The sequence below is a fragment of the Eretmochelys imbricata genome, chromosome 8, assembly GCF_965152235.1.
Source record: "Eretmochelys imbricata isolate rEreImb1 chromosome 8, rEreImb1.hap1, whole genome shotgun sequence".
Lineage (NCBI taxonomy): Eukaryota > Metazoa > Chordata > Testudines > Cheloniidae > Eretmochelys > Eretmochelys imbricata.
Genome location: NC_135579.1, coordinates 68,645,615 through 68,658,394, shown reverse-complemented (window position 1 = coordinate 68,658,394; position 12,780 = coordinate 68,645,615).

Here is a 12,780-nt window from a genome sequence, read left to right as displayed (position 1 = left end):
TGCCACATTTTGAAAATCTTTGTTTTGCTTTAGAAAGTTTCTCCCCATACAATATTGGCCAAACCTAACTCGACCCAAAAGTATTCAGATTTCACTACATTCCATCCATTCTCAGTCATACTTCCTCTAATGGGGATCAAGATGGGTTAAGGTTTTGTCCTGCATACACTAGCAGGTACATTATTTTTAACCGCAGCTGAGGGACAGCCAAGAATGCAAACGACAGTTGATAGCAGGCCATCCTTATGGAGCACACAATCCCCTAGAATCCTAGATAAGCAGCTGTCTCAATTAAGAGGTAGTGTTAAATAAATCTTCAAACAAACAAAATACTATAGTGAATTAACAATTCAAAAATCCAAAATAATGTCAACTCCTTTACATTTTTATTCCTTTAAAATAGGTATTTGGATACTTCCATCTTAAATGACAAGACCTTAGAATTGTACCCTACTTACCACCTGGTTAAACACCACTTAACCCCATGTCACTGGATGACTACATTCATAGAAGCTGAATTTTGACTAATAATGTCTCAGTTAAGCAGCAATCATTGCCATTCATTATTGTTAGGGTAAAGTGGCTTCTTGGGAGATGTCCCAATATAGCAGTCATCCTGGTTAAGTGCTTCCCAATTAAGTAGGATGTGGTGAAGCGAAAAGGAATTGTAAATGGAAAAAACCACAACCATCACTTATTATTGTTATTTCTATTTTGATTATTTTCTAAATTACCGCAGTTGTTCAGTTACAAAAGTATCAAAATCATATACAGGAGCAGAAAAGTTAGACTGTTAGTGGCTAAAACAATGCTTTCCAGATATGAAAGTATCAGCGCAAGTGCCCTCCCTCACTAAACCCAGTGTAATGTACTGTGACATGGGGGAAAAACTAAAACAAGCAATGGATCAAGAAAATTCCATGGGAGAAGATATGAGAGGCTTATTTACTGTGTCCTCTGTATTTAACAATACAGCTAGAGGGCAACATTTTCAAAATCACCGACCTTGACTTGGAAACCTACGTTTCATTTTCAAAAGGGATTTAGGCACTTTGGGTCAGTTTTACAAACGTATTTATATACCTAAAGATGCAGAGAGGTGTCCAAAACTGCCTAAGCGTGTTAGACACCTAACTTCAGTGGAATGTCAAGACTTAGGCTCCTAAACACTGAAGTTACTTTTGACAGTGGGACTTATGTGCCTAAATCACTTAGGTGCCTTGAAAATTTTACCCATAGTCATCTACTTTTTATTATGCTTCTATGCAATACGCACAAAACTATAGCTACACCTCTCTCATCTGCTTTGTCACCTCAGCAACTGGCAGATAGACCATTTTACCCTGTCCACCTGAACTGGTGCAACAAACAACTCAATGCAACAGCCAGTTTAGTTCTTGTTGTTCATGTGTTTAAAACAAAGTGGTGAATAAAGGTTATTGGGTTTCATGTTGGAGTTCCATTAAAAAAATCAGGAGAATGGAGGATTGGGAAAGAAAAATGTGAAGCTAGGAGTATGTGATGTGGGAAGTATTTTCTTGAGAGACACACACACAGAAAGGAGTGCAGCTTGAGAGAGCAGATGAAAAAAAGGGATGAGGATTCTAACGTAATTTAAAGGAGGAAGGCAAAAAATTCCCAAACCTCTCTAGCAATCATGTTCAGTAAGTTTACTCTCAAAGGGCCTGAAACTGCAAATTGCCGAGCACCCTAACCTCTAGTTGAGGGCACTTTACCATTTGAATCTCTACTCCAAAGAAAGAGTCAGTCCAAGGAAAACTTCACGCAAGAGGCTCATTCTGTGCAGTAGGAAGCAATCCCAGGTTCCATCACGAAGATGGTCATCCTCCTTTGCAGCAGCTGTTAATGGTAGGTTTGTACCACACAGACTGCAAGCAGATGTGTGCACACAGATCACTAACAGGTGTAGGAAAGTAACATGCAGAGATAATTTGCTAGGAAAACAGTGGTTTTACATTCTATTTTTTCCTTTCAAAATTTAACATTCATCATGTGGATTTATGCAACATGGGTCTAGTGGGATTCAGGAGACTTGGCTCCCTGCTCTGCCACTGACTTGCTGTATCACCTTGGGGGAGGCATTTGACCTCTGCACCAGTTTCCTCCATCCCCTCCTCCACCTTTGTTTGTCTTGTCTACTTAGTTCCTGCCTGGAAAGCTTACACTGCCACTCACTATGTGTATATACAGTGCCTAGCACAATGCGGCCCTGCTCTCCATGAGAGCTTCTCGATGCTACTGGAAATCAAAAAATAAATCACAGTGATTATGAGGCGGGAGGCAGAATCGTGGCATGGCCACACTACACAATTAAGGTGACCTAATTAACATCAGCAGCCTTCCCACCGATGACTTTGCTTGTGCGCGGCTACACTTTACTCCTCCTGTTGGCGGTGTGCATCCTCCCCAGGAGCAATGGTCTCGATTGTACGGTCAGCGTGGGGCATTGCGGGACGACATCTGACAGCCCGTATCAATCGACGTAAGCAACGCAGTGAGTACACTGGCACTGCACCAACCTAGCTACATCGACATTGACCCGACGCTTCTCGTGGAGCTGGAGTTAAGTGAGGGCTAGACTACACTAGAAACGCTACAATGCTGCAGCTGGGCCACTGTAACACATCTGGTGAAGATGTTCTAGGGTGAAGGGAGAGAGCTCTCCCGTCGGCATAATAAAACCACCTGAGCGAGAAGCAGTAGCTACGTCGGTGGGAGACGCTCTCCTGCCAACATAGCGCTGTCCACACTGGTGCTTAGGTCAGTGTCACTTATGTCACTCGGGGGGGGGTGGCTTATTCACATCTAGGGTTGCCAACCCTCCAGGATTGGCCTGGAATCTCCAGGAATTAAAGATTAACCTTTAATTAAAGATTATGTCATGTGATGAAATCTCCACGAATAGATCTAACCAAAACTGGCAACCCTACTTGAGCGATGTAAGTTATACTGACATAAGTGGTAGTGTGTACAAGCCTTCAGTGTAACGGGCAGTTACGGCGGCAGGAGTGAAATTTTAGTGTAGTTGCTTCTATAGTTAGCTCGACATAAGTGCCTTGCGTCAGCCTAGCTCTGTAGCATAGACTAGGCCTCAGATTCAGAACAGACATTAGGAACCACTCGGGACCTTGCAGAATCAGACATTTTCCAAGGCATAGCCCTTGCACTAGGGGTTGTGATATAGAGGTGGCAAGTCTGGCTCTTTGCAACTTGGAGATACCCTCTTCCTGGAGGAATCCTCAGTAGCCACTGGAGCCAGCCTTAAAGCTGCTGCATGCCACTGGAGCTGGCATGAGCTTTATCAGGGCTGATGATCTGGCCCTTTCATTTTCTGTTCTTAGAGCAATAAAAATACAGCAGCGAGTCTAAGGGGAATCTAATAATCTACCCATATTTTTCATATTGTTTACCTGATCATTAAAACAAACTAAAGCTGAATAGCTGTATATAAATCTCACAATGCCTTGGGCAGATGACTAGGTTAGAGACTATTATACAGTATAGTATCCAGTATTCAATTATGGCAAACAGATCTAAAATGGCCTAGCATAATGTATGATTCTTAGACAACAATGTGATAAATTAAACTCATCCTACTATTTTGTGCAGGGTGAGATTCCAGCCTATATCACTGTTTAGACCTTGAATCTGAAATAAATAGTCAGCTCAGAGCTAGCTTAAGACAATTTTGGGCACTAGGCACAGCAAGACATGCCTCCCCCCACTCAATATGACATGATTCTGTCACTGACTTGAAGTAGCAGTGACAGGCAGCACCCTCTTGTTGCAGAGAGGCAGCATTGGGGCAGTGGCACGGGGACTCCCGCCCCCTCCACCCCAAAGGACGGCAGGAAGCATGTATTAGCTTGGGTGGATGGTCCACACCCAGAGGCCTTTGCTGGGTGGTACTGGCAGGGCACCCCACAGCAGCCAGTCTTACAAAGAACAATCCATTAGAGATACATAGGGCAGTTTGTCCCTCTCAGAGCATTGGGTTCAAGTTTCTCTTCTGACCCAGGGAGATATCACTGCATTGGTTACACTGGTGAGCAATTTTTGAAGCGTTTTTTTGTTTGATTGTTTTTTGCAACCGGCATGAATAGACATTTACTTAAAAAAAACACAAACCAAAAAAAAACCCTGTGATTTGAACATAACCATGTAGCTTCAGGAGCTGGGGCTTTAGGCTTGAGCTTATAATGCTGTGCCTTAAACTGGCCCTGGACCAGCTTTCGTACTGCTCAAGATTGGGGAAGCCTATTTTTCTAATTAAACCTACAATTAAATTTGTAAAATTATTTTTTTTCTTTGTTACGGAAATGCAGTCTGCCAATGCTGACTGTGAAGAAATTAGAAAACAAGCAAACATGACATATTTTAAAAGGGGCATTCTGAAAAGGTGCACTAGGAGATGCCACAGTCTTTGTTGAAAATTATCTGCCTAGAAATGAGGCAGTGTTTGCAAAGGCTGCTGTTGACTTCAGGGACTAATGCATGGTTAGGTTTTTTCCCCAGAGACACTATAGAAACTGAGACACTGACATGCAGCAGGGATGCATGTGGAGCTAAAGGGCTGTTTTTGGAAAACGGACACTGCTAGATGTTCCAACTCTCTCACAGTGTCGCTCTACTGTACGCTTCTTCGTATTTCAGATGTTATCGTACTTTAAAAGGGTTATATGCTCAGCTACGTTCACTCAACTGTACAGCCCCAAACTGGAATGCCATTTCAGGGGTTTGGTGGAGGTATTGTTTCATGGTCTCTGTGTGTATATAATGTCTTCTGCAGTTTCCACGGTATGCATCCGATGAAGTGAGCTGTAGCTCACGAAAGCTCATGCTCAAATAAATTGGTTAGTCTCTAAGGTGCCACAAGTACTCCTTTTCTTTTTACCATAAAACCATGTAAATGAAACTCATTTTTGTATACGTATACAACCCCACCCCCAACATCTAAAACCCATGAATCGGTTCCTACCACCCTCTCAAAACTTGTGACTTTTTAAGACAAAAAATATATGTTTTGAGTCCTTTTCATTCTGCTTTCTGAGCCTTTCAGCTGCCCTCAGGTCACATTTTAAAGATTTTCTCTGTAACCAGGAGGCCCAGAAAGTTACTTGAAACCTCAGGGGTTTTTGAGATTTTCTAAGATTCTTATGAAATCTCCTGATTCCAACAACTACATTTTGGGAAGAATCCTGATATGAGAAGTGGCAACACTGCACCTGTTTTGTAGAATTCATGATGGAATGCCACCTGACGTGAGTGGGTCCTTTGCAGCTGGAGTCCTTCTGCTGCAGGGGTGAGAATCACCCCATTCACCATTATTCCTGGTCTGCCCATGAAAGGGGTGGGATTCTCCCCTGTCCCTCCCTCAGGTAACTCTGATATTATCCAGCTTTGGTGCTCTTGGGGATCTGATTGTGCTGCTCATCTCCTCCGGGCTCTGAGTCTATGGTGCAGTGCAGTATGGCACAGTCTACACTTGTTTGCTGTCCTCCCCCTGTCGCCATATACTTTATGAGTGTGGCCATTTAACTCATAGGTTGGTGTGCGCAGAAGAGGCTCCCCTTTTGCTTTGGCTATAGGCAAATCTCCTCTGGAGCCAAGAGGGAATTTCCCGGACTGCAGACTGACCTAGCCATTGGGGTTTTTCACTGGCCCCAGAACATTTGGTAGGGCTATGGTTTGGGATTAGAAGGGGTTATGATTTATTGTTTTGCATATACGTCACAAATGTGTGGTTGCTGTAAGAGCAGTGGCAGCAAGTATGGAAGCCATTTACTTAGCAGGTTTTGGCTGCGTGCTGATGTAATGGCTGGTCATAAAAGTAGAAAGCTACCAGGTCAAAACTGCAATGGGGTTCTGCACAGGTGCAGCATCCAGGGCCAGGGCCAAAATGCAGGACCAGGGCTACAGAACTTGTGTAAGTATGGATCATTAAATCATCCCCCATCCTGCTGAAGCCTCCTGTTGCATTTAGAATTACATAGAACCTTTTAACTTTCAATTTGTTTTTGGGCAGTTGGGACAAGGGAAGGAAGAAAAATCAGGATGTTAAAGCTCTTAATTTAGATATCTTAACAGAAAATAGGCATTTAATGTTGCTATAGCCCCTAGTAGCTACAATGCACATTTCAATGGAGGGAGACCTCCCCCCACACACACACACTCCTTTTTACGTTTCTTTGCAATAACGTCTTTATTACTGTTTATTCAGTGACACTGTTTCATTTCTCATTTCACATGGATGCCACTGCCAAACAGTAATAGTATTGATCTGAAGAGGTTTATTTCAATAGTACTATACATTAGCAATGTATTAATGAGCACTGCTAACTCCCCATTTGTCACGTTCTGCTGGTATCTAACTAATAATCTGTGCACCTTCAACATCCTATCAATATCACAGGAACACAGCAAGTTGCTCATGCAAATTTATGTATGGACTTCTATCCTGCATTTCATCAGCAATAACTGCATAATAGATAAATGCCTGAAATTTTAAGCTCATTGGAATACTTTTAATGTGAAGTGACCTTTGGTATTGATTGCAGTTCCTTCTGGTGCTTGCTTTAAAAATAACTGGAAGGATTAATGAGTTCTTGAGGCTTTTATGCCAAGCTGGGTGTTCCTGGCTGTATAGATCTTCTTTTCAATCCAATAAAATGATTAAAACAAATTATGGTTCTACACAGGAAATAATCAGGCAAATGACTTTGAAATAAAGAAAAGCGCTTTTAAAGAGACAAAATTAATCTAGAGAAGAGATATCCTGGGTTCCTTGAACATGGGGTGCCCTATGTTGTAAAATGAGTGAAGGGAGAGAAGTTGCTATTCACCTCTGGATTCCTTGTCAGAGTGACATTGCATCTCTTAATATGCAAGAGCATACAGCACGTTCAGTAATGATGCCTTAGCATGGTGGACTGAGAGGCAAGTGACATACTGCAGGCTAAGGCATACATCTCTTATATTTTTTTCTGGTCATCTTACAGAGTCATAAAGAATTTCAGTATATTAGGATGGGTTATTTGTCCCAAAGGAGCAACCTGTCCCCAGTCTAATAACCTGGATAGGCATAAGCCCTTCCCAAATCTCTGTAAGATATCTCATCATCCTCTGTCTTTCAGTGTTTGCCTGTCTGATCCTTGTCAGTACTTAGATTGGTCTGTAAGATTCTCAGTGTAGGAGTTCTGTCCTCCGGCAAGTTAACAGGACTTGCAGGAGCTCATGCACTCTCTCTTCAACTCATCTCCAAGCAGTGTTCGAGATCCTCCCCTGGTACAAGACCTAGACTGTAGCCACTCTAAGTGCCTCCTACCCATGGACATAAACAGGCAGAAATGTATGCCACACCTCTGATACTAGATTCTTCCTGCTCCCTCCCCTAGATCTCAACAACCCGAAGATTGACCCTTTCTCCTCTAGCCCAGGTCCTCCATGTTTTATATCATTTTGCGGGGGCGAGGGGGTGCAGGGGAATCTTGGGCCTGCCAGAATTCCTTAATGCAAGCTAGGCCCATACCTGCTAAAAGAAAAAGAGGGACCATGAAATGTTTAGGGCAGCATTTCTCAAACTGTGGGTTGTGACACCATTTTAATGGGGTCACTAGGACTAACTTAGACTTGCTGGGGCCAGGTGCCAAAGCCAAAGCCCAAGCCCCACTGTCCGGGGCTGAAGTCTGAGAGCGGCAGCCTTGGGCAGTGGGGCTGAGATTACAGGCCCCCTGCCTGGCGCTGAAGTCCTTGGACTTTGGCTTGCCCCCTCCCAACTACCCCAAGGGTGGCAGGGATCAGGCGGGCTCTACTACCCCAACCCCTCTGGGGTTGTGTAGTAATTTTTTTTTGTCAGAAGGGGGTCGCAGTGCAATGAAGTTTGAGAACCCCTGGTTTACGGTGTTCAGTTTTAGTTGTAATAGTTGCTCAGTTTTAAGTATCTGAAAGTATGGGTTTTCCTAAGGAAGGCCTGAGAGTGCAAAAGGAATGGGGAGGGAGTATAAAGAGCCTTCAAGGAGCGAGGCTGAAGAGTCAGTAGGGAGGGGATATGAGAATCCACAGATTAGTGGGTAAAATGACAGAAGATGTAAAAAGAGGAGTACAACAAGGCAGAGTGAGGCACCACCAGGAATGGGAAAGGCAATAAGGAGCCTTCAGGAGAAAAATGGTCAAGGGATTGAGACTAAAGAATGGGGTATGAAAATCCTTCCAGGATCCATTGGGCAGGACACCTAAGAAGCTGAGGGACACTAGGAGCCATCAAGTGCAGAATGTACCTAGAATAATCTATATTCTTTCTGGCTTCAATGATAGGACATGCCATAAATAAAAAGTCAGCTTCTTTGTGGGGGAGGACCTGGTTTTATCAAGGTTGTCTGATCAACCACACAATGTAGGCCCATCGTGTTTTCACTGAACTTAAGTATCAAACTGTTGTGCTTGTAGACAAGTAGGGTACCATCATGGAAAATGGTCGGATACTTTGTCTCTGTTTGCTACTTAATGCTTCCATGAATTTGTGGCAAAACATAGGTTATATTCCTATTTTATCTCTAATACGGATCTCTCAGTCTCATTTTTCTCTTTCAGCACCTTTTCCCTCTCCACTCTACATGGAGAAAAGATGACCAGAGGCTGATTTGGTTATCCCTGTAAGATCAATGCAGACTATGTGATCATTTTTAGGATGACATTTCACTTACATTTTCCTTTGTATTCTTTGCATGGGTGAAATTCAACCTGTGGAGAGGGCCAACACCAGGCTTATGCACTGGGGCTAAAGTGAGACTTAAGTGATGCACAGGCTTTGTGCTGTTGATGCTCTGTACAGTACGAGTTCCACCTAAAGTGAATATTGTGTGGACCCAATTGCATCTCATAGTACTTTACAGCAGAGCAAAAAGAATGGAAAGTAGGTTTAAAATACTAACAAATCAGTTTACACTAGTGTAAATGACTACACAAAAAATGCAAGGCAATTGTGAATCAGGTCCTGTTGTGGAACATATTCAGTATATAGTAAAAGATGTGAAATCTTAAGTATTGAACTGCAGTATAAAAACTATTTGTGATAGTAACAACTTTCAGGAACTGCTTAAAACACCTTATCATCCATTTTTAATCTGTGCACTTGTAACCCATACACCTTCTGGGAGTGGTGTTCTGTCCCACCTAGTGGCACTGAGACCACTTAGAGAGAGAGATTAAGGAGTCTGCTCAACAGCCTAAGCAAAGAGGCAGCTGGCTTTTGGCTCATGTGGTAGAGGCTCATGCACTAATCTCCCAGGTTCGATCCCGCTCGACAACTACCGGGATCTGTCAGTGTTACACAATACAATTAGAAACACTTCCAAGTGAGTAGCCTGAAAATTTAACCTACAACAGAATGTTGGCCATTATAAAGTCAGCATTTACTAACAGTTACCAGACCAATATCTGAGATTATACTAAGAACAGGAAATGTTTGTGGTGACTGTGTGATGATAGTTGGCAAAAGTTGGCTTTTACAGTATCTTACCTTATAATGTGATATGTAATGTACTCTGGACACTAAAAACTCATTTATTTAAACTCACTATTTCTCCACAAGAAAGATCTACTCTTTTTGCAGGACCCACAAACACCTATTTGGTTCTTTTTGTTTTTTCCTTATGGCTACGCTGCATTACTTAAACATTATTCCCATTCTGTGTTTGTTTCACCAATGCATAAAAAAACAAGGAAGCTAAAATAGCTATATTGTTTCTAACTCTAAAAATAATCATGTTAGGTTGAATAGCAAAGGATATTGTTGGTAGAGAAAATGTGATTCCCCAGCTTCTGTATTACATACATACAAAGAAAGCTATGAAAAAGAGGAGTCTTTTAAGGGAAAGCTTTTCAGTATTAATGTTTGGAGTGGGATCCACAATTTACAGTAGACCTTTTAAAAACCTTGATTGTAGTAAGCAATTTACAAGTCATCATTTCATGTGAACAAAGGAGGGGAAATGAAAAGTTAAAAAAATGGTCAAGCCACATTTTGTTGAACAACGAAATAATTTAAGCAGAAATAGTTCATTTCATGGTTTTTGTTAATTTCTAGCAGCATGGAATATGTTTGCAATGAAAATTTCTCTATGATTCTGAAAGCCTTTTGTGAATCCAAACAGCCTCCTGCTGCATTCTCATTATGGTCCAAATTCATCCCTGATGTAGTTCCAGAGTTACTCCAGGAATGAATTTGACTCATGTTTAAGATTACTCACCCATGTGATGTCAGCAGATCAGATGCCAACTCATGCCAAGATCCCAGTGTCTCAATTGAACGTTGACAAATACATATCTGGAATCACCTGTATGTTAGTATTGTTAAAATTAAATTATATTATTAGAATTATAAGAGTGTTTGGTGTCTAAACTTTATTGAATGCTTGTGAGTTGCTGAATACATTAATCTCACTTATAACATTTGTATCACACATTGAGCAGTTGTATTGTGAGTCTCTGTGACTGTGTAAGTGACCAGACAGGAGAGAGGCATTAATTAAGATGAAGGGCTGACCTTCAACAAAAGGTGTTATGCCCTTCCGAAAAAAAAGGGTCCATTGATACCAAGAGATTCCTCAAGGGCTTCTTTTCCTTGAGGAATTCCACCATGATTTCAACAATTTCCATCCCACCATCAACCTCAGCCTGGTCCAGTCCACACAAGAGATCCACTTCCTGGACACTATAATGCTAATAAGCGATGGTCACAAACACCACCCTATACCGGAAACCTACTGACCGCTATTCCTACCTACATGCCTCCAGCTTTCACCCTGACCACACCACACGATCCATCGTCTACAGCCAAGCTCTGCGATACAACCGCATTTGCTCCAATCCCTCAGACAGAGACAAACACCTACAAGATCTCTATCAAGCATTCTTACAACTACAATACCCACCTGCGGAAGTGAAGAAACAGATTGATAGAGCCAGAAGAGTTCCCAGAAGTCACCTACTACAGGACAGGCCTAACAAAGAAAATAACAGAACGCCACTAGCCGTCACCTTCAGCCCCCCAACTAAAACCCCTCCAAAACACATTATTAAGGATCTACAACCTATCCTGAAGGATGACCCATCACTCTCACAAATCTTGGGAGACAGGCCAGTCCTTGCCTACAGGCAGCCCCCCCAACCTGAAGCAAATACTCACCAGCAACCACACACCACACAACAGAACCACTAACCCAGGAACCTATCCTTGCAACAAAGCCTGTTGCCAACTGTGCCCACATATCTTTTCAGGGGACACCATCACAGGGCCTAATCACATCAGCCACACTATCAGAGGCTCGTTCACCTGCACATCCACCAATGTGATATATGCCATCATGTGCCAGCAATGCCCCTCTGCCATGTACATTGGTCAAACTGGACAGTCTCTACGTAAAAGAATAAATGGACACAAATCAGATGTCAAGAATTATAACATTCATAAACCAGTCGGAGAACACTTCAATCTCTCTGGTCAGGTGATTACAGACATGAAAGTTGCTATATTACAACAAAAAAACTTCAAATCCAAACTCCAGCGAGAAACTGTTGAATTGGAATTCGTTTGCAAATGGGATACAATTAACTTAGCCATTCCCAGTCTCTATTCAAGCCTAAGTCATTATGCAAGGTAACCTATTTCCCCTTGTTTCCCCTCCCCCCCCCCCGACCTTCTTGTTAAACCCTGGATTTGTGCTGGAAACGGCCCACCTTGGTTATCATACACATTGTAAGGAGAGATCACTTTAGATAAGCTATTACCAGCAGGAGAGTGGGGTGGGAGGAGGTATTTTATATACACACAAAGCATGAAAAAAAAGATCTTCTACACTTTCCACAGTATGCATCCGATGAAGTGAGCTGTAGCTCACGAAAGCTTATGCTCAAATACATTGGTTAGTCTCTAAGGTGCCACAAGTACTCTTTTTTTTTTTACTGAGAACAATAGTCCACAATGTTCATTTACACCAACACAGCAAAGTCTATGGCATGCAAGTCTAATAGATGTTAATGTAATAAAAACATTGTCCTGTGCTCCATAAGAGCAAAGCAACAATGTATGCTATTAGAATCTAATGCAACATAATGCTCAAACATTCCAGAGGGAAATGAGAGATTTACATCAGTGGAACAAGCAGCAGTGTATAGGATTTACAGCAGATTTAACCCACTAAAAGAAACTAACTGTGATCATATTTCACACTAACAAGATGTGAATTTGATTTCCCTGTGAGTCTAATACAATCCAAAGCTCATATCACATTAACTAACATCTCATCCTATTCTTAATACAAAAGCATGTTCCTTCCTCTTATGCTTCTTTAAATGTGCTTATATTATATCATCTCTTGAATAGTATATTTATGTTGACCACATTATTTATAGATGCTTCATTTATTCTAACCTTTGTTCCCTCTAAAAGCAAAATCTGCAGTATTAGACAACACCCCAATTATCTGTCAAGTGGATAATAACTAGAACGATTTAAAAACACAGTGATTTTACTTCAGTGGTTCACGTGACCTTTTCCTAATCCAAAAATCTCAAAGTGAAAAATACATGTTTACATTTTTAGATCATCCCCTCTTTAGAAGGCACATAATTGCCATGTTTTGGTTCTATTCCTTCATATTATTACAATTTTAAGGATAATAATTTTCTATATGTGTATATGGTTTGAAATACACAGAAAATTATCCTAAAAATTGGTTTGAAAAAATTTATTATATATCA